We start from the raw sequence: 26,031 nt of genomic DNA, 5'->3' as shown, positions 1-26,031 counted from the left end.
TGTTTTCCAGAGTGGCTGCACCAGTTTGCATTCCCACCAACAGTGCAAGAGTGTTCCCGTTTCTCCACATCCTCGCCAGCATCTATAGTCTCCTGATTTGTTCATTTTGGCCACTCTGACTGGCGTGAGGTGATATCTGAGTGTGGTTTTGATTTGTATTTCCCTGATGAGGAGCGACATTGAGCATCTTTTCATGTGCCTGTTGGCCATCTGGATGTCTTCTTTAGAGAAGTGTCTATTCATGTTTTCTGCCCATTTCTTCATTGGATTATTTGTTTTTTGGGTGTGGAGTTTGGTGAACTCTTTATAGATTGTGGATACTAGCCCTTTGTCTGATATGTCATTTGAAAATATTTTTTTCCCATTCCATCACTTGCCTTTTAGTTTTGTTGATTGTTTCCTTTGCTGTGCAGAAGCTTTTTATCTTCATGAGGTCCCAATAGTTCATTTTTGCTTTTAATTCCCTTGCCTTTGGGGATGTGTCAAGTAACAAATTGCTGCGGCTGAGGCCAGAGAGGTCTTTTCCTGCTTTCTCCTCTAGGGTTTTGATTGTTTCCTGTCTCACATTCAGGTCCTTTATCCATTTTGAGTTTATTTTTGTGAATGGTGTAAGAAAGTGGTCTAGGTTCATTCTTCTGCATGTTGCTGTCCAGTTCTCCCAGCACCATTTGTTAAAGAGACTTTTTTCCATTGGATATTCTTTCCTGCTTTGTCAAAGATGAGTTGGCCATACTTTTGTGGGTCTAGTTCTGGGGTTTCTATTCTATTCCATTGGTCTATGTGTCTGTTTTTGTGCCAATACAATGCTGTCTTGATGATGACAGCTTTGTAGTAGAGGCTAAAGTCTGGGATTGTGATGCCTCCTGCTTTGGTCTTCTTCTTCAAAATTACTTTGGCTATTTGGGGCTTTTTGTGGTTCCATATGAATTTTAGGATTGCTCGTTCTAGCTTCAAGAAGAATGCTGGTGCAATTTTGATTGAGATTGCATTGAATGTGTAGATAGCTTTGGGTTAATCATTAAATTTTTAAAAAGCATGTATGATGTGGGGCCCAGTTTGTGCCCTTACCTCGGTCTCTGGTTCCAGCAGGACTCGGAAAGTGGGTCCCAGCTCATTCTTCTAGAAGGTCCTGAGATGAGCATTTCATGCATTCATGTCCTCATGGAACACAGCTCCCGTTTTTCTGAATTTCCGTCAGGATTTTTCCCGGAAACAAGCCTGAATCTGGAACAAATCATCCACAGCATCTATGATGTGATGTCATGAGACCCCTCAATCCACGGGTCCTTTAGTAAAATACGTCTTGTTCAAATACTGTCCAGGAAGGGGAGGAATGAAACACGGGAACAGCCCAGAAAGTGCAAGGGCCTGTGCTGCTGACTGACCAGCGCGCCCAGGGAAGCCACCCAGCGCCCCCTTCTCAGCACTCAGTACAACAAGGCAGTTTCTCTCTGGTGACTCAGGAGATGCCAAGTTGCTGCAAAGCTCCCAAGGCCTCCCCTGGGACGGGCGGCAGAACCTGCTGGAAACGCACCCTGGTCTCTGTCCTAAGGCAGCAGCAGAGGTCCTGAGTCCTCTGGGAGCAACAGAAGCCCTTCCTGTTCTGAGGTGCCCTGGGTCAGAAAAGCCAATGGGGTACCCTCCGCAGGCCTTCACTGTGCACCCAGAGGAACCAGCCCCTCCTGCTTTGTGGTGCTCTAGCTCTCTCTGCTGGCCACCATGGGAATTCCTGCAATGTGGAAGGCCCTGGTCACTCAGCTGAGGGACCCAAGGTGCTCTGGGCAACTAAGCCTGTTCTCCACATTGGGAAGGGTCTTACTGACAGGGCCTGGGACACAAAGAAATCTTTTCCTTCTCCTTTCTTGTGAGTAAAGAATCAAACCGAATTTATTAATGTAATGACATCATTTGTAATGCGTTAAGCAATGTTCACAGAAACAGAGACCACCAATTTACACATACTGAACAGGAGGTAAATGTGTCTACCACCAAAATACTTAGGTTAGATAAAGAGTTGACACCTTTGAGAGAGAGATACCGGCTTCCAGCTATGGAATGAATGAGTCCTAGGGATACAAGGGACAGCCAATGGAATAGAGTCAATCCTGTAGTAATACTGTTGCATGCTTTCACATGATAGCTACACTTGTAGTTAAGTACAACATAATTTATAGACATATGGAATGACTACAATGTATGCCTAAAACACAACAAATGTGTGAAAAATATTCAATTAAAAATTGACATCCTTTACACTATCTTTAATTTCTACTTCTTTGCCAATAAACTATCATTCCTGGGGCACTTGGGTGGCTTAGTTGGCTAAGCATCTGACTTTGACTCAGGTCATGATATGCAGTCCATGAGTTTGAGCCCTACGTCAGGCTCAGAGCCTGGAGCCTGCCTCAGATTCTGTGTATCCCTCTCTATATGCCCTCCCCTGCTCAGGATCTCTCAAAAAAGGAAAAAAAAACATTAAAAATGAAAAAAATCATTCATAATTTAGAATCTGTGAAATTCCATTTATACCAGATTCTCTAACATCACCATCTTGATGTTGACAGCTTATCCGAAAAGTCACTAATAATATCTTTGATGGACACATAGGTGACAAGGTCAGAATGCAACTTACAGGGAGCTACACATCTGTTATGAATTTACCGTAAGTATCCTTGGCTAATATTTTCAATGAAATGTGCTTTAGGGATATAGATGAATGAAGCAATGTCTATCAGTCATATAGGTCAATTTCCTATAGGACCATTGTGTCTTCAATTATGAATTGCCATCTCTTCAGAATTAAAAGAAAGCTGGGAGATGAAAATGTCTCTGACTTTGATGTAAGAGAAGACAACGGTGTTTTAAAGGGTTCATCTACCATCTGGCATCCTCAGTTTGGCAGTGCACAGGAGGATAGCAACCCGCTATTTTGAAACACACCGCTAGTTCCAGAGGGAGAATATGGACCTTATTGTCAAATACTTTTTATCAATATCAGCCACCTCTGCCAGGTCCAGACTGCAGGTCTTGGGGGCAGCACAATGCCTGATGCCTGGGTTCAGAACATGAGGAAGGCCAGCAGGTTTGCGGGGGATGCAGCAGGGCCTGGGGCAGTGAGGGAGATGGCCCAGGGTCATCTCCCCACAGAGAAGCTCTGGAGTTTACCTGCCAAAGAGCAACACACTCTCCCTCAAGACATCCCCTCTCCATGACAGAACATGAGGCTGAGCCCCACAATTCCAGGAGAAATGAGGGATACCAGTCTTTTCAAATGCAATGCCCTCTGCAGAGCTTAGCCCCAGGGTCTTGGGAGTCACAGAACTCTGATGCCCATGATACCGGCCTTTTCTGCCCCAGCACTGAGCCACTTCATACACCCCCTCTCCCCTGGCCCATGTCACCCCATCCACATACCTAGACCAGGTCCCTACTTTCCTCCTTGTACTTCTTTGTTCCTCTCTAACCCCATCTCTCTCTGTTTCTTCCTTTTACTCTCTAGGACTTGCTCAATCCCCCATCACTCATCCAGTGTCTCTCTCCCTGTCTCTTTCTCTCCCCAGGCTTCAGGCTATTTGCTCTGTGCATGCAGCCCTGTCCAGGAGCACAGGGCACTCCTGTCTCTCCCTCTCTTCTGTCATATTTGGTCCCAGGCCCTGATCACAATAGAGGAGAATCCCCCTGTACAGCAGCTGCTTGTGTTGACATTTGCTATAGCAATGCTAGCTGCATGTGGACAGCCAGGCATTTACCCTTGGTGGCCCAGCCATGACCCAAAAGCTGTGGAGGGCTGGCTGCTTCCCTAAGCTGGGAGGAAAAAGGGGCTCACAGGGTTCAGGGTCCCTGGGGGCAAAGTGGATTGGATTGGCCGATGTAGAAGGAGCCATATGCTTACAACCCAACTCTCCTGGGTGGTGTCGAAGAAACCTATCTCAGACCATGGACCTCTGCCCTCCCCATGCCTCAATAAGGCAACAGGGGAGGTTTATGGGACCTCATGTGACTCACCACAAAAATTGCTGCCATTTGCCCCCTTGGAGGCCACCTGGATTAGTGCTATTGGGGGTAGCTGGTGAGGTACATAAGGGTACAAGTGCTGGATTAATGCAGGGCCTCCTTACTGGTCTCCTGAATCCACTCCCCACTTTCAGAATAGACCCTTTCCTGGAGACAGATACCTGACCTGCTCATCAGCACAAACCCCATAAACTAGCAGGCATGCCATATGCTCATGAGTACCTACCTACAGAGTTAACAACCACCACCAGAGCTCCCTAAAGGATGTGTACAACTCCTCAGATGGAACTACACGTCCCTTCCAGGCAATACAACCCCAAAGAATGGTCTGTCTTCTTCCACCAATACCATACATTCTACCTGTTGGTTAACTGTGTTACAGGAACCCGAAAGTGTACACCTGATGAGGCATGAGTGTCGATTTTCCTGGAAGCAGATGCTGACACAGAGACACGACTGTGACAAGTGTATTAGAGGACACTAGGAAGGACACAATGGAGGGGACGGGGTGGGCAGGGAAAGCATTCAGACCAAGGGGCAGATTGGACACCATCTCTAAATATATAATAACCACAGCTGGTTTGTAATGGTTCAGTGTCCTCTTCAAATTTCAAACTGATTGCCCTCTATGTCAAAGTGATTTTTAGTAATTGCAAACGGATCTTCTGTTCTCCTTTATGTGTTTTTCTTCTACAATACATCTGTGGCTTTGGATGAGCACATATTTGTGTGGCTGCATTTGTGTGTCTACCTGTAATGGAAGAGGATTATCTTCAGATCTTAGGTGTAGATCTCTGAATTTACACATTCTCATACTTATATTTTCCTTATTTGTAAAGTAGGACCCCAATTTTAATAGAAAAAACACAGGGGTCTTTGTTGTATCTTTTGAAACAGGAATTGCCAATCTCCCAGCCTCAGGCATTATAGCCTTAGTTTCATGAAATTGAATGAGTATCTGTTGATGATCTTCTGTGTGCAGATACATTCATTTTCCCCCTAAGAAGGGTGAATGCCCACTCATCCCACACATTTTACAAATTCCTTATGTGCTTAACCACCTCTTCATCGCATTGACCTCAGAGACCAACACTGTCCCTGATTCTCAGGTTACAAAGCTGAGGCTCTGAGATGGCCCCACAGAGAGCTAGCATTAGGGCTGAAACAGCGGGATCACAGGCAGTGCCTCTGGAAATTGTGAGGGAAGTTTCAGAGATGCAAACCTTCAGGCAGGGTGGTGACAGCAGGTGCAGGGGTGCGGTGACAAGAGCCCAGCAGGGGCATTTCCTGGTCAACCCTGAATTCCCCGCTAGGAGTCTGACTCAGGCTGAAGGCCAAGGAAGCCGCACAGCTGATCTACAACCTTTTGTCCCATCCAGTCTCACAGAGGCACACAAACTTAGGCAGACACGCATCCCATAAGAACCAAGTTAAACTACAAATCTCCAGGGCATTCTTTAACACAGATCCAGAACCTTCAGAAAACCAAGGGAAACAACAGTCTTTATTTCGATAATGAGCTAGGTGCACTCTGGCCACCGTGACATTTCAGAGATGATACCTGCATGAACTGTCCTTGACCCCATGCAGCAGCTCTGTGTGGACCTCACGCTGAGCTCACTCTCCCTGCCCAGGTTGTGGGCCCTGCCAGAAATGGCCTCCAACTCCATCTCACTGAGTCCAACACCCTCCCCTCTGGACCATCTCAGCTCACCCTTCTCATGCACAGTCTCTAATACATTCCCATGAGATTCACGTCTCTGGCTCTTGTACTTAAGGCCCCATTCCTGGAGCTGCCACTATTGTCGATCAGAAGCTCCATGTCTTTTAATGCATGTGACTCTCTCCCCGTTAGGACACTTGAAGCCCCTGATGGTAGGGGTGTGCCTCATCTCTCACAGAGCCATTAACACGGACTCTGTACAAGGCACATCTGCAGAACTGATATGCCTGCTTTTCTATGAAAAGACTCATTCCTTCTCCACAAGAGACACCTGCAGCCCAGTTCCCCAGTTCAGTAAGGGAAAAGACACAGTCCAACATATGTATGTCCTGAGAAACCTGAGGAATCTTAACAGTGTCCTCAGCCAGCAGCACCCTTGCATTGCCAAGCCTGTGAGGCCATCTCTGTGTCTTCTCAAAGACTCAACAAGACAGAAGCTGAACGTGCTGAAAACATCCACTCATACTGTTCATATTATCTTATAAATAGTTGAGGTGGAGGTGGTGGGTCCTGTGTCCAAGGACACCAAGGAGCTGGAGGAGGCTCACTGAGTTCATGAACAGTGATAAAAGTAGTCTTTGGGGAAGGGCCTTCAGGGTGGACCTGGTAAAGGAGGAGGTCCTCTTGCATCCAAAGGGATCTACAGAACAGAAGTGAGAGGTATGCTGGTATGACAGACAGAAGCAGAACACCTGCAGGAGCTGAAACCCAATGAAGCAGGTGTCAGCACCTGGCTGCTTGTTCATTCACAGGTTCTAGAACAGGGCATCAGTGCCAGAAAACTCTACCCTCCCACGAGATCCCACCTACAGCCTAAAGCATCCCAACCAGATGCTACAAGGAGAAACTACTGTCGCCATGTCACTTCCTGTGTTTACAAATGCAGTAGGCCAAGGCGTCCTATTCTAGAAGACTGATGGCAGTAATGCCAGTCTAATAAAGGAGCATATTCCAGAGAGGCAGGCATCTGTGTCTAGGACCCCTCTGGTGTCCTCTTCCACCACATCTGCAGACTTTTTATTTGCACATTGAGAACGGACAGAACATGCAGGAAAGAAAAGCCCAGCACCACACAGAGATTAAGGCCACCCAGGGTCAGAGCTCAGCCTGCCACCCCATGCCTGTACTCGCTCTGCTTCCCTCCCTGACAAAGGCATCTTCTCTGCAAGGCCACAGAGACTTCTGAGGAGACGGGGATTCCTGGAGTCCTGCAGGGGGCCTGGAAATGTGTTTTTGGAGAGAAACACATTACCTGTACACATTCATTGGTCTCAGGTATGTATACCTTAATCCACAGGTAATTCAGCTTTTAAGTACAATATGAGTTGCAGAGCTATTCTGTCTCATTGTAAAAGGGAGGTAGAAATTCTACATAAAAGAATGAACAGAAACATGTCTCGATTTCAGGTGTCAAACTCCCAAAAGGTATCGTGAGACAAAGTACCAGTTATAACTGCTCCAGGGACACAAGAGAACCTGCTCATATAAACACAACTGAAGGACTCTGTGAGATACTGGCCCTGCAAGTAATCACTGATCCTCTACCTTCACGACTGCAGTTCCATGTACATTTTCGAGTACACGTGCCGCTTCTCATAATTCAGAGTAGTTCCACCTAGGGGACAACCGAGAAATTCTCTATCGCACATTTACCAACACAGAAGGATCAGTAATGAATTCTGAAATTTATCTAAGAACATTCAGCACAGCACAAAGCACACAATATAAAGCTGGAAAGAGTTTTCATCTTTTCCAGTCACGAGGCTTATCGCAGACATTCTGAACAAGTTCATCGCCTACAATGAAATACGAAAAAATAAAAATAATAACAATAACCCCATGTAAAGAAGGTGTGGAAGGAGTCAGCCGCTCCAGAAGACTTGAGGGTACAGTGATGTGTCATCCTCCTCAAGTTATTTCCACAAACACAAAGTGAGAGCCACGTGGTCCTCAGCTTCGACGCACTTGTGGCTTCCAGAGGTGCCAGCTACCATGATGATCTTAAACTGGAGAAGCCTGGAGGCTTGTGAGGATGTAAATAAAACAGTAAAGACACCAGAGGACATAGAATACCAGACAAGGCCAGATAAAAGTTTCCAGAAACCATTACAACTGAAACAGGCAACAGAATTTACTTTGTCTTTCTCTGCATCCTTGGTAGAGACAGAACTGATGTTCCCCATGGGAGTTGTACCACGTCCTGGGTCTCATAAAGGCTGGAGGTGGATGGAGGTGATTCTGACTTGCATAGACTTTGTGGAAGAAAAACAAACCTTCTGCCACATGTTTCATTATATTCAACTCTTTCCCACTCTTGGGTCCCTTACTGGGGGCAGAGGATTTTCAGGTGCCTCGGGTGACCCTTGAGGACAAGAGGGAGATCTGATCCTGTCCCTTGAGGAAGGTTCACAGGGCCCTGGTTCAGGTGTTTTTATAATGAATCAAGCAGCTGTGAACAGCTCAGGTCTCAACTAGCTAGAAATAAAGTTAGGGGTGTGTCTCATCCCTCAGAGAGCCCAGCACATGGTCTCTGTACAAGCTACATTCTAGGGAGTGCTCTGTTTGTCGGCCTGTATAACGCCTCTTTCCTTCTCTATGAGAGACATATGTTGCCCAGCTCACTATGTGGAAATGACTGTCCATTTCATGCATGTCCTGAGAAACAAAAAACATTACAACGTCCTCAGACTGACCTGAAAGCCATGTGGTACCATCACTGCATCTTCTCCCAAGACTCAACAAGAAGAAAGACAAAATGTGTTTTCTAAGTTAACTCCTACTGTTCAGATCATCTTTCCAGATGGTGGAGGTGGAGGGTGAGGTCCCAAAGGTCACCAGCTTGGAGAAGGTGGGGGTGGCCCAAAGCCCATGGATGGTGATAAAGGGCAGCCCACAGGGTACAACATGCAGGGCACTTCTGGGAAAGGAAGAAATGCTCTGGCAGCCACGTTGACCTACAGGACAGAAATTAAACTTTTAAGATGTGTTAGGGTAAAAGGTGAAAAATCCAACACCACACCAACACTAACATAGCTGAACCCCAGTGAAGCAGGAACAGTGCCTGTCTCCTTCCCCTCCACCTGGTTTCAACAGGGCAGCATCGGTGCCACAAAACTCCATCCTTCCCACCAGCTCCCACCTAGAGCTTCTAGGAGCTTGAGGAGACAACACAGTGCATTATTGACAGCATGCATGGTACTAGCTGTGTCTGCAAATGTAGGGAAGGAAGTGGCTAGTCTTTTTTTTTTTAATTTTTTTTTTAACATTTATTTATTTTTGAGACAGAGAGAGACAGAGCATGAACGGGGGAGGGTCAGAGAGAGGGAGACACAGAATCTGAAACAGGCTCCAGGCTCTGAGCGGTCAGCACAGAGCCCGACGCGGGGCTCGAACTCACCGCGAGATCGTGACCTGAGCCGAAGTCGGCCGCTCAACTGACTGAGCCACCCAGGTGCCCCAGGAAGTGGCTAGTCTTAAAGGATCAGAGGAATAATTCCAGACTACTAAAGAAAGTCTGTTCCACACACACAGGCTTCTATTTCCAGGACTACTCTCTACCCAGCCCTTCACCACCTCAACAGCTCCGTCTTGGCATAATAAGAGCTGAAATGATGAGGAAGAATTAGGTTTCCCTATAATTCATTTACATCTTTAATCCATTTCAAGTTCATTCTTGTGAGTGGTGTAACAACATAAGGTTCTAACCTTATTCTTATACATATAAATATCCAATTTTCCCAGCACCAGTTATTCAAGAGACTACTTTACTCCACTGTATATTCTTGACTCCCTTGTCAAATACTAGTTGACTGTGCATGCATGGGTTTGGGCTCTCAATTTCTGTTCCATTGTCTTGTGTGTGTCTGTATACCAGCGACATAACTGATTTCTTTAGTGTTAGAATGCAGCTTGAAGTCAAGAAGTGTGATGCCTCCGGTTTTGTTCTTTCTTGCTTTGGCAACTTGCTTCATCACGGTCAATGATCCTTTTAATGTGCTGCTGAATTTGGTTTGCCTGTATATTATTGGAAAATTTTCATCTATATTCATCACGGGGATACCGGCCTATAGTTTTCTGTTCAGGTAGTATCCTTTACTGGCTTCCTAACAGGGTAATTCCAATCTCATGAAATGAGTTTGGTGGTGTTCATCCCTCTTTAATCAGTGAGAGGACTGCTGTTAGTTTCTTCTACAAACGTTTGGTCAAATTCACCAGTGAATCCACCTCCTCCTGGGCTTTTCTTCACTGGGAGATTTTCAATGACTGATTCAAATTACTTGCATTAGTTGTCTTCTGGTATTGATACAGTCTTCCTTTAATTGGTCTGTGAAAACCTTCTATTTCTTCCTGATACAGTCTTGGTAGGTTGTGTGTTTCTAAGAACCTATCCATTTCTTCTAGGTAGGCGGTTTGCTGGCATCTAATTTGGCCATAGTCGCCTCTTTGTCTCCTTTATGTTTCTGTGATATCAGATGTAATGTCTTCTCTTTTATTTATAATTCTTTTGATCTGGGTCCTCTCTCTGTCTTAGCATAGTCTATGTACAGTCTTGTCAATTTTGTTTAACTTTTCAAAAAACCCACTGTTGGTCTTCTTCATATTTTCTATTCATTTCATGGTCTCAGTTTCATTTGTTTCCACTCTCATATGTATTACTTTCTCCCATCTGAGAACACTGGGCTTAGATTGTTGGTTTTTTTCTAGTTCTTTGAAGTTAAAGTTAGGTTGTTCATTTGAGTCCCAAATCTATCCTCCATGCATGTAAGTCCAGTGACTCATCAGAGAACCTTCAATAAATCTTTCCTGTCCTATCTCTCATTCTCAGAACTCTGAGAAAAAGAACCAGAAAATTTGAAGACACAATAGATGAAAACTTCCCTAATGTGGGGAAGGAAATAGATCCAGAAGCAGGAGGCACAAAGAACCCCCAATATATTCAACAGAAGCAGATCCACACCAAGTCATGGAGTAATTAAAACACAAAATGTAGTGATAAAGAAAAATTTTAACAGCAGGAAAACAAAGATGACAGTTACCTACAAGGGAAACACTGTAAGGTTATCACTGGATTTTTTCAGAAGAAACTTTGAAACCATAAGTGAGCAGCATGGTATGTTAAAGGTACTGAATGGAAAACATCTGCAGCCAAGGAGACTCTATCCAGCACACTATCATTCAGATAGAAGGAGAGATCAAGAGTTTCCCAAATAAAAATGAAGTGAGTTCACAAACAACAAACCACCCAGCAAGAAATGTTAAAGGGGACTCTTTGAGTGGAAAATAAACACCTAAAGTGACAGTATTAAAGTGCAAAACGCAAAAGCAATGAAAATGAGTATTTCCATCAAACATCAGTCAAGGTATTTATGATATAAAATGTTTTGAAACATGATAGTACATATCTACAACACTGGGAGGAGAGGAGTAAAGAACTGGTTCAAACTTAACTATCAACTTATTATAGACTTCTATATGCACAAGTGGTTAGGTTACAAACCTAACAATAAGCACAAATCAAACACCACTAATACATATGCAGAGAATAAAGACAAGCAATTTCAAATGTGCTACTAAAGAAACCCAGCAAACCATAAAAAAGAGAAAGAGAAGAAAGGATCAGAAAGATTCATAAACAACCAAAATCAAGTAATAAAATGACAACAAGTACATATTGATTTGAATGGAAACAGAATAAATGCTCAAATCAAAGGCAGTGGGTGACAGATAGGGGCCCCTGGATGGCTCAATCACTGGAGATTTCAACTACTGATTTCAGCTCAGGCTATGATCCCAGGATCATGGGACTGAGCCCCATGTTGGGCTGTGCACTGAGCATACAACTTGCTTAAGATTCATTTCTCATTCTCTCTCTCTCCCCTCACTCCCTTCACCCCACCCTCCCACACCTATGCTCTCTCTCTTAATAGTAAAAGGCACTGGGTGAAAGAATGAATAAAAATATAGGACCCATCTATCTTCTACCGACAAGAGACTAATTATAGAAATAAAGTATCAAAAGAACATGGCAGTAGCAATACCTACATCAGACAAAATAGATTTAAAAATAAAACTGTAACAAGAGACAAAGAAGGACACTATAATAATAAAAGGTACAATCAACAAAAAGATAGAACAATTGTAAACATATATGCGCTCAATGAGAGCATCCAAATACACAAAACAGTCAAAAACAAAAGTAAAGGAACTGATAGTAATACAATCATAATAGGGCATTTTAACATCCAATGACATCAATGGAGAGATCATTCAATCAGAAAATTAACAAGGAAGTAGTGACTTTTTGAATAATAGAGTAGACCAGATGGACTTAACCGATAGACTTAGGACATTCCATCCTAAAATAGCACAATACACATTCTTTCCAGGCGCACATGCAACATTCCCCACACTAGATAAAATATTAGGTCATAAAACAAGCCAAAATAAATTCAGACAGATCGAACTCATACCATGTGTCTTTTCAGACCACAATGCTATGAAAGTAGAAGTCTACAACAAGAAAAAAAATCTGGAAAAAGCACAAAAACATGGAAGTTAAATAACATGCTCCTAAACAATCAACGGGTCAAGTAAGATATCAAAGAAGAAATCCAAAAAACATGGAAACAAATGAAAATGAAAACACAATAATTCAAACTTTTGTAAAGCAGGAAAAGTGGTTCTAACAGGGAAGTTTATAGCAATACAGGTCTGCCTCAGGGGAAAAAAAAAAGAACCTGAAGTAAACTCCATAACCTTATAACAATAAAAGCTAGACAAAGGACAACAAACAAACCCCCCAAACAGAAGAATGAAGAAAATAATTAAGAGCAGAGGAAAAATAAATGATTAGAAATTAAAACTACAGAACAAGGTAAATGAAATTAGGAGCTGCTTCCATGAAAAGATCAATAAAATTGATAACCCCTAGCCAGACTAATCAGAAAACACAAATGACGCATATAAATAACAATGACAGAGAAGAACAACCAACACCACAGAAATACAAACAACTGTAAGAGAATATTATGAAAAACTATATGCCAACAAGCTGGACAAACTGGAATATACGGATCAATTCCTAGCAACATGGAACCTACCAAAACTGAAGCAGAATGAAACCGAAAATTTGAACAGATTGTTTACTAGCAAGGAGAGAGACTCAGTAATCAAAAATCGCCTAGCAGACAAACGTCCAGGACCGAGGACTTCACAAGCACATTCTATCAATATCTGAAGAAAAGTTGATGCCTATACTTGTCAAACTATTCCAGAAAACAGAACAGGAAGGAAAATACCCAAATTAATTCTATGAGGCCAGCATTACCCTGATACCAAAACCAGATAAAGATACCAAAAAAAAAAAACAAAAAAACTACAGGTCCATATCGTTCATGCACACAGATGCAAAAGTCCTCAACCAAGATTTAGCAAGCAGAATCCAACAACACATTCAAAAAATAGCCCACCAGCATAAAGTGGGATATCTTCCAGAATGCAAGGGTAGTTCTATATTCAAAAATCAATCAACATGCTGTATCAAAGTAATAATTGAAAAGATAAAATACATATCATTTCTACAGACACAGAAAAATTATTTGACAAAGTACAACTCCCATTCATGATACAAGCCCTCTAAAAGTAGGTTTAGAGGGAACATACCTCAGCTTAATATAGTCTATCTATGTAAGCCCACAGCAGGCATCGTACTCAGTGGAGAAAACGGAGAGCTTTCCTCCAAGGTCAGTAAAAAGTAAAGATTTAGTTCCTTGATCTCTGCAGCAATAGATTCTCTGCCTTCTTCTATTCTTTTCTCAAGCCCAGCCATTAATCTTACGAGTATTATTCTAAATTCTTGTGCAGTTATATTGGGTATATCTGTTTTGATCGATTGTTTAGCTGTCATTTCATCATGGAATTTCTTTTGAGGAGAACTCTTCTGTTTCATCATTTTGGCTAGTTTTCTTTTATGTGTTTTAAAAGGCTGTTATGTGCCCTGCACCTGTGAGCACTTCTAGATTAAAGAGGGGCCACACACTGTCCAGGGCCTGGCCCTTTAGGAGATGTTTTTTTGGAGAGCGTTGCTTGCTCTTTGTTGTTGTGACCTTGGGTACTTTATATCCCAACTTGTAGTGATGTTTTGGACCCTCCACCGGGTGTGTTTTGATCATTGAAGTAGCCCTGGAAAGGAAAACCAACAGATGAACAAACAAAAAACAAACAGAATGGTGCTGGAAAAACTGGTCAGCTATAAGCAAAAGAATAAAATTGGACCGCTTTCTTACACTATACACAAAACTAAATTCAAAATGGATTAAGGACCTAACGTGATACATGAATCCATAAAAATCCCAGAACAGGAAACAGGCAGTAATATCTCTGGTAACTACCATAGCGACATGTTTCTAGATATGTCCCCTGAAGCAAGGGAAATAAAAGCAAAAGTAAACTATTGGGATTTCATCAAAATATAAAGCTTCTGCATAGCAAAAGAAACAATCAAGCAAAAGAAACAATCAACAAAACTTAAAGGAAACATATTGAATGGGAGAAGATATTTGCAAATGACATATCCAAAACAGGGTTAGTATCCCACATATATAAAGAATTTAAGCAAATCAACCCACACAAAAAAAATCCAAGTAAAAAATGAGCAAAAGAAATGAACAGATCTCTCTCCAAGGAAGAGAGAGATGGCCAACAGACACATGAAAAGATGCTCAACATCTCCCCTCATCAGGGAAATGCAAATCAAAAGTACAAGGAGACATCAATTCATACCTGTCAGAATGGCTACAATCAACAACAGAAGCAACAAGGGTAGAATAGGTTGTGCAGGAAAAGGAGCGCTCGTGCACTGTCGGTGGGAATGCCAACTGCTACCACACTGTGGTAACAGTATGGAGGTTCCTCCACAAGGTAAAAAATGGAACTACCCAATGATCCAGCAACAGCACTAGTATTTACCCCCAAAATACAAAAACACTCTTTCAAAGGGATACATGCACCCCATGTTTAGGCAGCAATATTTACAAGACAAATTATGCAAGAGCACAAGTGTCCCTAGATAGATGAATACTTACATACCTGGAATATATATGTATAATTGAATCCTATCAGCCATAAAAAAGAATGAAATATCCCCATTTGTAATGACATAAATGGAGCTACAGAGTATACTTCTAAGTGAAATCAATCAGAGAAAGACAAATACCATATGACTTCACTCACATGTGGCATTTAAGAAACAAACGACTGCAGTAAAGAGAGAAGAGAGACGAGCCTTGAAACAGACTCTTAATTATTGAGCACTGATGGTTACCAGAGGGGGTGGGGTGGGGGATGGGTGGAATCACAGTTGGGGATTAAGGAGTGGACTTATTGTGATGTACATTGGTGATGTAGAAAATTGTTGAAACTAACACCTGAAACTAACAGAACACTGCATGTTAACTATTCAGCAAATAAAATATACTAAAATAAATAATAGCTTTGAATATAAGTGGACTAAATGCTCCAATCAAAACACACAGGGTGCCTTAATGGATGACAAAAGCAAGACCCACCTATGTGCTGCCTACAAGAGTCTCATTCCAGAACTAGAGACACATGCAGATTGAAAGTGAAAAGATGGAAACACATTTATCATGCAAATGGAAGTGAAAAGAAAGGTGGGGTAGCAATACTCCAATCAGGCAAAATAGACTTTCAAACAAAGACTGCATCAGGAGACCAAGAACCCTACATAGCGATAATGGGAACAATCTACAAGAAGACATACCAATTATGAGTATTCATGCAACCAACATGGGAGCACTGAAATATAACGCAGCTAACAACAGACATAAAAGAAGAAATTCACAGCAATACAATATTAGTATAGGATTTTAACACCACCTTACAACAATGGACAGATCATCCAATCAGAAAATCAAAAAGAAAACAGTGGCTTTGAATGACACATTGGACCAGATGGATCTAATAATTATCTTCCAAACATTCCATCCCAAAACAGCAAAATACACATTCTTGTCAGGTGCACATGGAACATTCTCCAGAAGAGATCACATGTTAGGCTACAAAACAAGTCTCAACAAATTCAAAAAGATGAATGCATCTCATGCATCTTTTCTGACCACAATGGCAGGAAACCGGAAATCAATCACAGGAAAAGAATCAGGAAATGCAGGATAAATAACATGCTCCTAAGCAATGAATGGGTTAACCAAGAAATCAAAGAGGAAATCTAAAAATATAGGCAGACAAATGAGAAAAGAAACACCAGGGTCCAAAATCCTTGGGATGCCAGGAAAGATCTAAGAGGGACGATTACAACAAACCAGGCCTCCTTCAAGAAGAAAAATCTCAAATAAACCACCTAACCTTACACATAACATAGTTAGAAAAAGAAAACCAACAAACCCCAAAGACAGCAGAAGCCTTCAATGAAACCAGAAGCTCATAGTTTCAAAGAATAAGGAAAATTGATGCACCTTTAGCTATACTCATCCTCCTCCCCCCAAAAAGAGGACTAAACTAAAAGCAGAAATGAAAGACGATAAATAATGACAGACATCACAGAAATACAAAGGATTATAACAGAATATCATGAAAAAATATACACCAACCAAATGGATGCATCAATTCTTAGAAACATCACATCCAAAAGCGAACCTGAAAGAAATAGAAAGTTTGAACAGACTGATGAATAGCAATCAAATTCAACCAGTAATCAAAAAACTCCCAACAAACAAAAGGCCAGGATCCAATGGCTTCAGAGCTGAATCCTTTCAATCATTTAAAGAGTTAACACCTGAGGGGAGGGGCCAACATGGCGGAGAAGTAGGGGGATCCAAATTTCACTCTTCTCCCAAAGAAGTGTTGAAGCCAAAGGACTTTGAATCCCATGAGTCCAGGAGGAAAAGAGATAGTCATGCTTCCAGGGACCCACCGGGACAACCTGACAGGCCATAGGTGTGTGATTGTGAACTGGGAGAGATGAAATGAACAGAGGGAGGGATCTGCTTCTTCAGAGAGACAAAGGGAAGAGAAAGAGTGGCTGTGGAAGCATAGGACTGTATCTGGACAAGAGAAAAACGTCAGACGGAGAAAGATCCAAACTCTAACTGCGGGGCTTGCTGCGGACTGGGGCCAGCTGCTCATATCAGGAACGTGGGGAAGAGGGGAGCCAGCCCCAGACTCGGGGGCTAGGTCAGGGGTGCAGTCTGCACTAGGAGAAAGTGATCCCCTCCCTGGAGTGCTGTGGGACAAGACAAAGCCTGCCTGCACCCGCCAGCCAGGGACCACATATCAGGTGGTGTGGAGAAACGCTTCCCCAGTATTGGGGCCATGGAGCGAGTCTGAATCCCCGCCAAGAGCCAGGCACGGGAGTTGGGGGAGCAAGACAAACTGCCTCATTTGTATCCATGGCACAGTGAGAACAGCTTGAACAGAGTGGTCTGTGGAGGAGAGATGGCGGGGGAGGGGGGAGTCGCCATTTTTCTCCCCACAACCACCAAGATGGGGCCACAGGGATCAGACAGGACCCACAGTGGATGCCCCCTCCTCCAGACCTGTGCTGCGACATTGCCTGGTTTAATTCTCAGACATTTCTGATTATATAGATACATTCTTCCTTCCCTTTCTCCTTCTCATCTCTTCCCTCCTCTATTCTGGTTACTCTGGTTGTTGGTTTGTTTAAGCAGACATATTTAATCCATTTTCTTGATACATGTTCCAAAACTCCTACTTTATTCTCCATTCTCTCTCTTTGGATTAAGCCTTATAGTTTCTCTGTCTGCACAACTTTATCTTCTTTCATTCTTCCCCACCTTCTTTTTTATTTTCCTCTCTCTCTCTAGATTAAGCTGTATAGTTTCTCTGGTCCATTTTTATTCTTTCTTTTCCCCACCCCTATCTTGTCTCTCTTTGTATGGGATAAGGCCTCTTTTATCAGCACCACCTCCACCCTGTGGTTTACTTATAGCTGATGTTTCCGGTTTTTTGTTTTAGGTTTTTTTGGTTTGTTTGTGTGTTTTTGTGTTCTGTTTGTTTTTTGTTTGTTCATCTGTTGGTTTTCCTTTCCAGGGCTACTTCAATGATCAAAACACACCCGGTGGAGGGTCCAAAACATCACTACAAGTTGGGATATAAAGTACCCAAGGTCACAACAACAAAGAGCAAGCAACGCTCTCCAAAAAAACATCTCCTAAAGGGCCAGGCCCTGGACAGTGTGTGGCCCCTCTTTAATCTAGAAGTGCTCACAGGTGCAGGGCACATAACAGCCTTTTAAAACACATAAAAGAAAACTAGCCAAAATGATGAAACAGAAGAGTTCTCCTCAAAAGAAATTCCACGATGAAATGACAGCTAAACAATCGATCAAAACAGATATACCCAATATAACTGCACAAGAATTTAGAATAATACTCGTAAGATTAATGGCTGGGCTTGAGAAAAGCATAGAAGAAGGCAGAGAATCTATTGCTGCAGAGATCAAGGAACTAAAAAATAGTAATGATGAATTAAAACATGCTATAAATGAGGTGCAAAATAAAATAGAGGTGGTCACAGTGAGGATTGAAGAGGCAGAGGGGAGAATAGGTGAATTAGAAGATAAAATTATGGAAAAAGAGGAAACTGAGGAAAAGAGAGATTAAAAAAATTCTGGATCATGAGGGGAGATTTAGAGAACTAAGTGATCCAATTAGATTTAGAGAACTAAGTGATAAAATGGAACAATATCCATATCATAGGAGTTCCAGAAGAAGAGAGAGAAAGGGGCCAATGGTATATTTGAACAAATCATAGCTGAGAACTTCCCCAACCTGGGGAAGGAAACAAACATTGAAATCCAGGAGGCACAGAGAATTCCCTTCAGATGTAACTTGCATCGATCTTCTGCACGACATATAGTGAAACTGGCAAAATACAAAGATAAAGAGAGAATTCTGAAAGCACCTCAGGATACATGGGGCTTAACATATAAGGGTAGACACATAAGGAAAGTAGCTGACCTATCTACTGAAACTTGGCAGGTCAGAAAGGAGTGGCAGGAGAGTGTCAATGTGATTAACAGGAAAAATATGCAGCCAAGAATCCTTTATCCAGCAAGCCTGTCACTCAGAATAGAAGGAGAGATCAAGGTTTTCCCAAACAAACAAAAACTGAAGAAATTCATCACCAATAAACCAGCCCTACAAGAGATCCTAAGGGGCACTCTGTGAGTAAAATGGTACAATGACCACAAAGGACAAGAGACATCACTACAAGCATGAAACCTACAGATAATACAATGACTGTAAACCCATATCTTTCAATAATAACACTGAATGCAAATGAACTAAATGCTCCAATCAAAAGACATAGGGTATTAGAACGGATTTAAAAAAAAAAAACACAAGACCCATCTATTTGCTGCCTACAAGAGACCCATTTTAGACCTGAGGACACCTTCAGACTGAAACAGAGGGGATGAAGAACCATCTACCATGCTACTGGAAGTAAAAGGAAAGCTGGAGTAGCCATACTTAAATTAGACAAACTAGATTTTAAACTAAAGGCTGTAACGAGAGATGAAGAAGGGCATTAGGTAATAATTACGAGGTCTCTCCATCAACAAGAGCTAACAATTACAAACGTCTATGCACCGAATTCAGAGGCACCCAAATATATGAAACACTTAATCAAAAACATAAGCAACCTTATTGGTACGAATGTGGTAACTGCAGGAGCTTTAACACTCTACTTACAACAATGGACAGATCATATAGACAGAAAATCAATAAAGAAAAATGGCCCTGAATGATACACTGGACCAGATTGACTTGACAGATATATTTAGAACTTTTCATCCTGCAGCAGCAGAATACACATTCTTCTCAAGTGCACAGGGAACATTCTCCAAGATAGATCATATACTGGGTCACAAAACAGCCCTCAATAAATATAAAAGAATTGAGACCATACCATGCACACTTTCAGATCACAATGCTATGAAACTTGAAATTAATCACAGGAAAATGTTTGGAAACCCTCCAAATGCATGGAGGTTAAAGAACATCCTACTAAAGAACAAATGGGTGAACCAGGCAATTAAGGAAGAAATTTAAAAATCTATGGAAACAAGTGAAAATGAAAACACAACAATCCAAACGCTTTGGGATGCAGCAAAGGCAGTCCTAAGAGGAAAATACATTGCAATCCAAGCCTATTTCAAAAAAACAAGAAAAATCCCAAGTACAAAATCTAACAGCACATCTAAAGGAACTAGATGCAGAACAGCAAAGAAACCCCAAACCCAGCAGAAGAAAAGGAATAATGAAGAGCAGAGCAGAAACAAACAATACAGAACCCCCCCCAAAAAAACAGTGGAACAGATCAATGAAACTAAGAGTTGGTTTTTTGAAAAAATAAACTAAACTGATAAACCTCCAGCCAGACTTCTCAAAAAGAAAAGAGAGAGGATCCAAGTAGATAAAATCACAAGACATTTATTGCAACCAATCCCTCAGAAATACAAGCAATTATCAGAGAATACTATGAAAAATTCTATGCCAACAAACTGGACAACCAGGAAGAAATGGACAAATTCGTAAACACCCACATACTACCAAAACTCAAATGGGAAGAAATAGAACATTTGAACAAACCCATAACTAGTAAAGAAGTTAATCAGTTATCAAAAATCTCCCAACAAATAAGAGTCCTGGACCACATGGCTTCCCTGGGGAATTCTACCAGACATTTAAAGCAGAGTTAATATCAATCCTTCTCAAGCTGTCCCAAAAATATAGAAATGGAAGGAAAACTTGTGGAATCATTCTATGAATCCAGCATTACTTTCATTCCCAAACCAGACAGGGTCCCCACAAAAAAGCAGAACTACAGGCCAATATCCCTGATGAACATGAATGTAAAAATACTCAACAAAATACTAGCAAATCAAATTCAACGACATATACAAAGAATTATTCACCATGATCAAGCGGGATTCATTCCTGGGCTGCAGGGCTGGTTCAATATTCACAAATTAATCAATGTGATTCATCACATTAATAAAACAAAAGATCAGAACCATATGGTCCTGTCAATAGATGCAGAAAAAGCATATAACAAAATACAGCATCCTTTCTAAATAAAAACCCTCAAGAAAGCTGGAATGGAAGGAACATACTTAAACATCATAAGGGCCATAGATGAGAAGCCCACAGCTAATATCATCCTCAGTGGGGAAAAACGGAGAGCTTTCCCCCTGAGATCAGGAACAGGACAGGGATGTCCACTCTCTCCACTCTTGCTTAACATAGTGTTGGAAGTCCTAGCATCAGTAGTCAGACAACAAAATGAAATAAAAGGCATCAAAATTGGCAAAGAAGCCAAACTTTCACTTTTCACAGACAACATGATACCCTACATGGAAACCCAAAAGACCCCACCAAAAGACTTCTAGAACTGATACATGAATTCAACAAAGTCACGGGGTACAAAATCAACGTACAAAAATCGGTTGCATTTTTATACACCAATAGTGAAGCAACAGAAAGATAAATATAGAAATGGATCCCATTTACAATTGCACCAAGAATCATAAAATACCTAGGAATAAACCTAACCAGAGATGTAAAAGATCCGTATGCTGAAAACTATAGAAAGCTTATGAAGGAAATTGGAGAAGACACAAAGAAATGGAAAAATATTCCATGCTCATGGATTGGAAGAATAAATATTGTTAAAATGTCAATACTACCCAAAGCTATCTACACATTCAATGCAATCCCAATCAAAATTGCATGAGCATTCTTCTCCAAGCTAGGAGAAAAAATGCTAAAATTTGTATGGAGCCACAAAAGACCCCGAATACCCAACATAATACTGAAAAAGAAAACCAAAGCTGGAGGAATCACAATCCCAGACTTTAGCCTCTACTACAAAGCTGTAATCATCAAGACGGTATGGTACTGGCACAAAAACAGAGACAAAGACCAATGGAATAAAATAGAGAACCCAGATGTGGACCCACAAATGGATGGCCAACTCATCTTTCACAAAGCTGGAAAGAGTATCCAATGGGAAAAAAAGGCAAATGGTGCTGGGAGAACTGGACATCAACATGTAGAAGAAGAAAACTAGACCACTTTCTTACACCATACACAAAAATAAACTCAAAATGGATGAAAGACCTAAATGTGAGACAAGAAGTCATAAAAATCCTCGAGGAGAAAGCAGGCAACAACCTCTTTGACCTCGGCTGCAGCAATTTCTTATTCAACATATCTCCAAAGACCAGGGAATTAGAAACAAAAATGAACTATTGGGACCTCATCAAGATCAAAAGCTTCTGTACTGCCAAGAAAACAACCAATAAAAGTAAAAGGCAATCAACAGAATAGGAAAAGGTATTTGCAAATGACATACCGGATAAAGGACTGGTATCCAAAATCTATAAAGAACTCATCAAGCTCCACACTCGAAAAACAAATAATCCAGTGAAGAAATGGGCAGAAGATATGAATAGACACTTTTCCAAAGAAGACATCCAGATGGCCAACAGACACATGAAATGATGCTCAACGTCACTCCTCATCAGGGAAATACAACTCAAAGCTACAATGAGATACCACCTCACACCGGTCAGTGACTACAATGGACAAATCAGGAAATTATAGATGCTGGCAAGGATGTGGATAAATGGGAACCCTCTTGCACTGTTGGTGGGAATGCAAACTGATGCAGCCTCTCTGGAAAACAGAGTGGAGCTTCCTCAAAAAATTAAAACTACAACTACCCAGCAATAGCACTGCTAGGAATTTACCCAAGGGATACAGGAGTGTTGATGCACAGGGGCACATGTACCCCTATGGTTATGGCAGTGCTTTCAACAATAGCCAAATTATGGAAAGAGCCTAAAATGTCCATCAACTGATGAATGGATAAAGAAATTGTGGTTAATATACACAATGGAGTACTATGTGGCAATGAGGAAAAATAAAATCATGCCATTCAGAGCAACGTGGAAGGAACTGGAGGGTGTCATGCTAAGTGAAATAAGTCAGTCAGAGAAAGACAGATATCATATGTTTTCACTCATATGTGGATCTTGAGAAACTTAACAAGACCATGGGGGAAGAAAAGGGGGGAAAATAGTTATAAACAGAGAGGGAGGGAGGCACACCATAAGAAACACTCAAATACACAGAACAAACTGAGGATGGATGAGAGGGTGGGGGAGAGGGGAAAGTGGGTGATGGGCACTGAGGAGGGCACTTGTTGGGATGAGCAGTGGGTGGTGTATATAAGCCAATTTGAAAATAAATTATATTTAAAAAATTAACAGTTAATACCTGTTCTTAAAATACTCTAAAATATGAAAGTGGAAGGCAAGTTTCCAAGTTCATTCTACGAGGTCATCAGTACCCTGATACCAAACCAAATAAAGACATTACAAAACAATAACAAAACAACAGGCCAATATCTTCGATGAACGTAAATACAATAATTGTCAAGAAAATATTTTCAACCCAAATCCAACAATGCATTTAAAAAGTCATTCACCTTAGGTGCCTGAGTGGCTCAGTCAGTTAAGCGTCCGACTCTTGGTTTGGGCTCAGGTCATGCTCTCACAGTTCAGGAGTTCAAGCCCCCCATGAGGCTCTACGCTAAAAGAAAAATACCATATGACATCACTTTACATGGAATTTGGGAAACAAAACAAAGAAACAAAAAAAATGGAGAAAAGAAGACAGACCAAAAAAAACCCGACTCTGAAATTTAGAGAGGAAACTGGTGCTTGCCAGAGGGCAGGTAGGTGGGGGGTGGGTGAAAGAGGGGAAGGAGATGAAGAATACACTCATATTGAGGAGCATGGAGTCATAGGAGAAGTGTTAAACCATTATACTGTACACCTTGAAGCAAACATAACCCAATGTTAATTACACTTGAATTTTACAAATTAATACAAAATGGAAATACTCTCATAGCAACAGAAGAAAGAAGTTTTAACTTTATAATCTTGGAATGAAAAGTGATATACGTAGCTTATGAAATCATTAATGAATTGGAAAAATAGGACACTGTCATAAAATTGCTCGTAAACACATATGTAATTGAGTAACCCCTGCAGACATGTGAAAACTACACACCATTCTTTTCCCCCTGAAATGGTTTTTCTCCCCTTGCATCTTTCTCAGAAAACAACCCTAATTTCACTTGCAAAAAATCTACATTTAGGAATTTAATATGCAAAATGTATAGGATATACATTTTTCTTTCAAATTCAACTACATGAGGGATTTTCTCAGGACTAAAACATCTAATGTATACATATACATAAGATGAAGAACATCTTACATACATACACATACAATGAAGAAATCCAGTATAATGAAATGAAATCATACTGGTGCACACAGATTACATTTTTTATGGATCTACCCAAGGTGGGATGATATTTTCAACTGGTTGGGAAAAGTAACAGAGACCTACACAACGAATCTTGAAGTTACAGAAACTTGCATGTGCATCAGAAGGTCTGTCTTCTTTCTTACAGTGACAGGAGCCTTGAAAGTATGCGTGGTGAATGTAAAACCCAGGCAGGTCTATGAATCTATGAATGAGAAAATGAGCAAAAAAGAAAAAAAAAAGGTCGAAATGTATCAGACAGGGGAATCTAAGCATCAATTTTCATAAAGACAAAATACCATCAGGCTTTTTCTTCTAAAATTGATTCACAGGGGCGCCTGGGTGGCTCAGTCAGGCGGCCGACTTTGGCTCAGGTCATGATCTCGCAGTCCGTGAGTTCGAGCCCCGCATCGGGTTCTGTGCTGACAGCTCAGAGCCTGGAGCCTGCTTCATATTCTGTGTCTCCCTCTCTCTGACCCTCCCCTGTTCATGCTCTGTCTCTCCCTGTCTCAAAAATAAATAAACGTTAAAAAAAATTTTTTAATAAATAAAAAAAATAAAAAAATAAAATTGATTCACAGTGTTTGCTTAGCACAATCTTACCCACACTGAGAAGTGGCCTTGGTATGTCCTTTGACCAGCAGCAGTCACAGAGGGATCCGGTGATTCAGCTTTTAGTAAAAACCACAATCAATTTAAAAGTATTTCAGATGTTCACGAGTTCATGAGAAATCAGAAAACATGCCAAATCTCAACTGAAAAGGGGAAAAGGTAACGAGTATGTTTTTAAGATATTATTGATTAGATTCCTTCCAACGAAGACAACAGAGGACAACCATAACAAATTGTTGCAGGAATAATACTGAACATTCAAATAACGGGAGGTTCCCGACATAACTTACCTGTCAGTTTTTCAGTTGTTGTCAACAACTACAACATTGTTGGGAAAAAATCCCCACTTAACATTACTAAAAACATGTATGATGTGGAGGGCACATCGCGTTTTTACCTCGGGCTCTGGTTCCGGCAGGACCCGGAGAGTGGTTCCCAGTTCATTCTTCTAGAAGGTCCTGAGAGTCAACATTTGGCTTCTTCACTTTCCAACTGAATGCGGCTCCTGTTCCTAAGAATTTGTGTCAGGATTTCTCCCCCCAAACAAGCCTGAACCTGGAACAAACCAACCCCAGCCTCTCGGACGTGGTGTCCCAGGACCCCCTGAATCCACGGATCCTTGAGTGAAATACATCTTGTTCACAAAGCGGCAGGGGAAATGAGGAACAAACCACAGAACACCCCAGAAAATGCATGGGACTGTGCCGCTCACTGACCATCCCGCGTTTCTGGGGAAGCCACCCAGCCCCCTGCCTCACTACTCAGCCCCACCACTGAGGAGATGCCAAGTGGCTGGAAGCCTCCAGGGTGTCCCCCTGCCTGGGGTGGAACCTGCTGGAAACGCAGCTCTGGCTCTTTGCCCACACTCAGAGGCACTGGGACCTCAGAAGCAAGGAAGCCTTTCCAGCTCTGAGGCACACTGGATCAGAAAAACCTAACAAATGCCTTCTCCCGCCATCACTCGCCATCACTGAGCACGCAGAAGACCAGGCCCTCCCTGGGCGAGTTGCGCACACGCGCGCATGCACCCTCTGCCGGCTGCCGGAATTCCTGCAATGCTCAAGGCCATGGCAGCTCCGCTGGTGGTAGAGGGTGCAGCTGGTCCAGTTGGCCTGTTCTCCAGACTGGGAAAGGTCTTAGTGACAGGGCCTGGGACAGCCTTCTCCTGTATAGTGAGTGAAGAATGAAACAGAATTTATTGATGCCATGATATCATTTGTAATGCTTTAAAAAAATTTTTTTAACATTTATTCATTTTTGAGAACCAGAGAGAGACAGAGCAT

At 41.8% G+C, this 26,031-nt stretch overlaps 1 long non-coding RNA gene across 1 annotated transcript in view; it reads right to left on the bottom strand.

The window, feature by feature from the left end:
- LOC102900616 overlaps window positions 1-26,031 on the bottom strand; it is a 71,683-nt gene that overhangs the window by 28,654 nt on the left and 16,998 nt on the right. The window contains exons 10-16 of the long non-coding RNA XR_006585877.1: window positions 25,146-25,913; window positions 24,740-24,807; window positions 24,221-24,341; window positions 8,431-8,691; window positions 7,873-7,989; window positions 7,574-7,760; window positions 7,283-7,352 (exon numbers count right to left, since the gene is read on the bottom strand). This is a non-coding gene — a long non-coding RNA (uncharacterized LOC102900616). The remainder of the gene's footprint in view (window positions 1-7,282; window positions 7,353-7,573; window positions 7,761-7,872; window positions 7,990-8,430; window positions 8,692-24,220; window positions 24,342-24,739; window positions 24,808-25,145; window positions 25,914-26,031) is intronic.

This window comes from Felis catus, chromosome D1 (assembly GCF_018350175.1).
Source record: "Felis catus isolate Fca126 chromosome D1, F.catus_Fca126_mat1.0, whole genome shotgun sequence".
NCBI classification, from domain to species: Eukaryota; Metazoa; Chordata; class Mammalia; order Carnivora; family Felidae; genus Felis; species Felis catus.
The sequence above is the reverse complement of the archived record's forward strand: the minus strand, read 5'-3'. Positions and strand labels throughout refer to the sequence as shown.